The sequence below is a fragment of the Cyprinus carpio genome, chromosome B3 (assembly GCF_018340385.1).
Source record: "Cyprinus carpio isolate SPL01 chromosome B3, ASM1834038v1, whole genome shotgun sequence".
NCBI classification, from domain to species: Eukaryota; Metazoa; Chordata; class Actinopteri; order Cypriniformes; family Cyprinidae; genus Cyprinus; species Cyprinus carpio.
This window is the reverse complement of record NC_056599.1, coordinates 46157252-46162840: the sequence shown is the minus strand read 5'-3', so window position 1 is coordinate 46162840 and position 5589 is coordinate 46157252. Positions and strand designations below refer to the sequence as shown.

The 5589-nt window shown below is 41.0% G+C and overlaps 1 pseudogene; it reads right to left on the bottom strand.

The window, feature by feature from the left end:
• Window positions 1–2085: 2085 nt before the first annotated feature.
• On the bottom strand, window positions 2086–5381 carry LOC109094366 (annotated as a pseudogene).
• Window positions 5382–5589: the final 208 nt, after the last annotated feature.

Here is a 5589-nt window from a genome sequence, read left to right as displayed (position 1 = left end):
CCTTGGTGCCCGAGAAAGGTGATAGTTGAAGACTCGCTGGTCAAACTCCAGCGGTGTATGTGGGAGGGGCTTCATCAGATCTGGCCGAAGTGGGTAAACCTCATCCCCCACAAACACAAAGGGAAACTGGATGTTTGAATTCGGCAGTGACTTTGGCTGTGGGACACTCAGCAGCTATTCATCATCTAATGCCCTTTTAATTTCTGAGTTCACAAATGTACTGCCACTGTGTGCTGGTGATGGACAGGGACACTGTCCTCCAAATATAATCTCTTCCTCAGTCCAAAAACAAAACAAAACAAGTGTGAAGATCACTTGGACATTTTTAAATTTAAATTTTATTCTTACAAACTGTGCAGTATTCTTAAACTGTATTAAACTGTGCAGTGCATGCGGGAACAGTCTTAAACTGTAGAATTAAAGGGATAGTTCACCCAAAAATGAAAATTGTACCATGATTTACTCAGTATATGACTTTCTTCTTTCAGATGAATTCTATCCTAGTTATCATAGTAAAAAAAAAAAATGTCCTGGCTTTTCCAACATTTATAATGGCAGTGAATTTTCAAGTTTTAGAGTTCCAAGTATGAAGTGTGTCCATTATCATAAAAAGTGCTCATAATCTCAAGCATAGCAAACTGTCATGCACGCACTTTGTAAAAGTGAAATAAGAACAAAATGCATCAGCCTGAAAACTAAAGGTTTAGAACAATGACACAATCAAACTTAGATAAAGCAATTTTGTAGTTATACAAATATGTACCTTCAGATTGTCCTTTTTTAGAACATGATGGAGGGCTTCACAAGTCTGCAACAAACATGGAAACAGTGCTGGCCCCCATCCTGAACTAAAAACTGAGGGACTTAAAGAGGTCATATGATGCTGCTAAAAAGAACAGTATGTTGTGTATTTGGTGTAATGCAATGTGTTTATGCGGTGTAAAGTGAAAAAAATAAAAAACATTTTCCATACAATATACATTATAGTTTCTCCGCTCTTGACACTTTTATTTACTTGGCTGTCTATGGGACAGTCTCAAGCCTACTGGTTTTCATCCAAAATATATTAAATTGTGTTTCGAAGACGAACTGAGCTTTTACGGGTTTGGAACGATACGGGGGTAAGTGATTAATGACAAAATTTTCATTAATTTAGTAAAAGCGAAGTGAAATGACATTTGGCCATGTATGGTGTCCAATACTCTGAATTTGTGCTCTGCATACACACACACACACACACACACGTATGTTGTTAATTACAAAATTTTCATGGGGGTTTACACACACACACACACACACACCTCACACGTGGTATTGACACTGTAAGAGAGCACACACCAACAAAGTTCAAAAACAGTGGCTTGCTCATTGGGACGGTTCACCTTTTCGGGTATTGAAGGTGGAAGAGAGACACTGGTATCACCTCCAAAAACAAAATGACTTGTAATTGAGACGGTTTGCCTTTTTGGGGGATTGAAAACAGTTATCATGTTAGCTGACAGTTATCAGTGTTGAGCACATATTGTAAGTTTAACAAGTTTAACACTTTAATAAAGTAACTGAAAGATTACACTACTTATTGTATTTTGTGTTGTGTTAGATTTCCAAAGTATCCTTCCCAACACTGGAACTTGGACAGGTATTGGCTCAGAATCGTCTAGATCCAGCTGTGGTGTAAGATTCTGGAGTCGCGGCACAGGAAGAAGTGCTTTACAGCTTTACAGAATCTCCAGAAGAACACACTGACTGTCTTCCTCTTCCTCCCTTTTCTAAAAATTAACAATAAACTATTAGAAACATCACTGCGAAAGATTATTAGAGCTGCAGCTAACTAATTAATATAATTAAAAGTGAGAATTATACAACAAAAGCAATTGTTGGGTTTTTAAGCAGTTACTAGCAGTGAATCAGAATTACAACAAGTAATGATGGACAACAGAACATCGCATATTAAAAATGGTAGAAATAAAATAAACCAAAGTAATGACGACTCACCGTCACCCGGGTCAGAACTGGACGGATCTGCCACAGAGGTTGAGATTGGAGATTAGACGCGTTCATTAAGTTGTCTTAGCAAAGAGGGATCTCTCTTTTGTAGCAGAAAGCCTCTGTATATGGATTTTGTTCATTCGTTTTCATCACTATATTACGTAAGGTATGTGATGAATCTCTGTATCACCTCTTACAATATGCCAGTGCAAATTACAGTTGAACTATAAAGAAGTTTGACTCTTCCGATGAGAGGGACTGAGAGTGTTTCACTACCTTTTCTCATCTAACTGATGCATGGGATCCGCTGTCTTCTGCCAATCTAGCTCTTAAACCACCTGTGCTCTTCTAGATGCTCTAGCGTCAGTCTGTTCGCTGGATTGCGGATCAAACACTGGAAAATCAGGTCATGGCATGCTGTAAAGATTTCAGAGTGAGAGTGCGGGTTAGTCTTAACGTCAATGTTAACATGAAAAAGCTTCTGAAGAGTAAATGTTTTACCATTTAAAATTTCAGTATTAGATGATCTAAATATCCCCATTTAAATAATGATGTTTCTACAGTTACATGTTGGTAAACATTTGTTACTTGCTAGACTTCCTGTCTGACATATCTGTTTTGTCTGTAAAGAGGTGCTGTTGTGTTTACCTGAGGATAAAGTGGGTTTTGCTTTAACATAGTCACGCAGTATTTCATCTTGGTTTCCAAATGGCAAAAACCCCGTGCAAGATTTCAAACAGCACAACACCTATTGCCCAGACATACGCTGGGTCAGCGTGGTATTTGGTGTGCCTTATGACCTCAGGTGGGGTGAAGAGTGGTGCTCCTGTAAGAGAAAGATTTTTTTTTTGTGTGTTGAGCAATGCTGTTGTCAAAAAGACAATACTGTGATCAATGACACTGCACTCTGCATTGGGAACACAAACACACCTCGGTATTCACTGCTGAGAAGGCCCTCACTGCTGATTGGATAAGCACAACCAAAGTCAATTAGTTTGAGCTCCAAACTGGGGTTAGTCACCAGGATGTTCCCCGTGTGGATATCACCATGGAAGACTCCACGGTCAACGCAGTGTTTCACAGCTTGGACTAACTGACAGATTAACCAGCGAGCTTTTCCTTCATTCATGTCGTCTGAACACGTGATGTACTGATGCAAGGTACTGCATGGTTTCGGGTACTCCATAATGAGCACGAAGCTCCTCTTCTTCTCAATCCAGTGGTGTAGTTTGATGATGTTGGGGCATAATGGAGGTTCTCGCAACCTAAGCAACATTGCCACTTCTGCAATGACAGGTTTGGAATGACCAGCCTAGCGAAAAACAAACAGTGGGTCACTTAGAAGATCTGTAGAAGGATGGACATCGTTGTATTTAGATGTGCACTTACATCTTTGTTGTCTAATTTATTTCTGCTTTATGTTAGTTAGCTACAAGTATTTACAGCACAATAATAATTACTCAGAATCAACCAAAATTATTCTTAGATTTGTTAACTTACAACGTGAAGACGGCGGTCATTTTTGTGCTTGTGGATGTACTTCATGGCGACCTGTGAATGACAAAAGCACAGTTCATTTTTCCAAGCTCTACAATCTGTTTAAATCAAGACAGTGGACACACATCTCTACATCTGGAGCAAAATGTTGGTTCAAGTCAATAAAAGTGCTTTACCTTAATTCTATCATCAAATATGTGGGTTCCCTCATACACCTTGCCAAAACTCCCGTATCCTAGAAGCTCTCCCACCAGAAAGAGACACACTCTAGATCCTAAAAAACACACAGGAGAAAGAACATGATCAGGCTGCACTTTCCTTTTATCGTCTGAAATGAACAGATCAAATAAGATCCATTTAAAGAATCCTATCCTTTGGATTCAGAGCCACTGTAAATCAGGTACAAGCAGTCGCTCCAAGGAAAGTGAAGAGTATCAGATTCACAACCTAAATAATGAGAAGTAGAAAAGAATGCAGAAATATCAAAAGGTAATGACGACTCACCACAATCCAGACTGATCTCTGAATCGGATGAATCTGAGACACGCATCAACACTGGAGCGGTCTAGATCTGCGTCGGCTGCTTGCACAGACGTGGAGGACTGGAGGGCTGCACAGACCTGCTCAGACCTGCTCAGACAGACCGGCTCCGGCTCCGGTTCCGGCTCCACAGGGATGTCGTCATCCACTGACTTCATCTCAGATGGGACTTCGACAGGTGTTCGAGTCGAGTCACGGCAGAGGAAGAGGTGCTTTACAGTCTTACGGAGTCTCCAGAAGAACGCATGCACTGCTTTCCTTTTCCTCACCTTCTTAGTTTTTTCTAAAGTGAAGAAAACCAAATAACAAACTATTAAGAAACATCTCTGTGAATGATTATTAGAGCTGCAGTTTCTAATTAATACAATTACAAATGAAACTAATGCCGCAAAAGTCATGGTTGGATTTTTAAGCAGATTCCAATTGCAAGTAATAGTGGAACATAGAAAATAATTGTTGGATTTTTAAGAAGTTGCTAGCAGTGAATCGAGAATTACAGCAAGTAATGATGGACAACAGAACATAGCATATTAAAAATGGTAGAAATAAAATAAACCGAAGTAATGACGGCTCACCGTCATCCGGGTCAGAACTGGACGGATCTGCCACAGGCGACGAGTCGGGATCGGCCAGATCTGCGTCTGCTGTTTGCTCCGTCCTGGAGGGACCTGGCACACACACAGACTCAACATCTTCACAGACCTGGCCCGGCAGACACAGCAGCTCAGGGTCGGCAGGATCTGCGTCAGCCACTGGTGTGATTCTGAAGGGACTTGGGACGGGCGTTAGCTCTGAACCGTCTAGGTCCGGCTGTGGTGTAAGAAACACCACACTGTTCGGGTCGCAGCAAAGGAAAGGGCGCTTTACAGCCTTCCATACTCTCCGAAAGACAGCGCGGACGTCTTTCCCCTTCTTCCCTTTTGCAGGTTTCTCTAAAATAAAGAAAAATCAATAGTAATCTACACATGAGATACAAATCATGTATTAAAATAATTTCATGATGAATGTGTTAAAGAAATGTAAGTTCATAGTCCTGAAATGGGGAGAATAATTTCCTAAATGAGGCTCGAACAGCACAAAGATAACTTTACGTTTATCTATTTGAAACTTGCAGCTCACCTGTTGGGCTGTTCTCCACACTGTCTGTAGCACAAGCCTTCACGCCAGCTTGATTATCTGAGCTAACGCTCCCTGGACCTCCTGTTGTCTCCACAGATTTTTTTGGAAGTTGTCACCTCTTTGGTGCTTACAGAATCAGACATTATGTCTGAGGTAAGGCTGATCATCTCCAGCCTGTCCACAGCTTCTCTCTTAACTTCACTGCACTCCGCGAAAAACACAGATGTCTTCGACATTCTGCTCGATTATGTTATAAACCGTGGACCCCTGTGTGTAAAAACTCGTGTCTGTACACTGTGTGTCAGTCAGTAATCACTCTCTGTCGATTCTCTACACTGACTCTCACTCACGAAACTCGACTGAACTCTGGTTCGAAGGTTGAGCCTTTTATACCGCTTCGACTAATCTGTGACGTCACACAAGATTCTTTTTTTAATCCTCGAC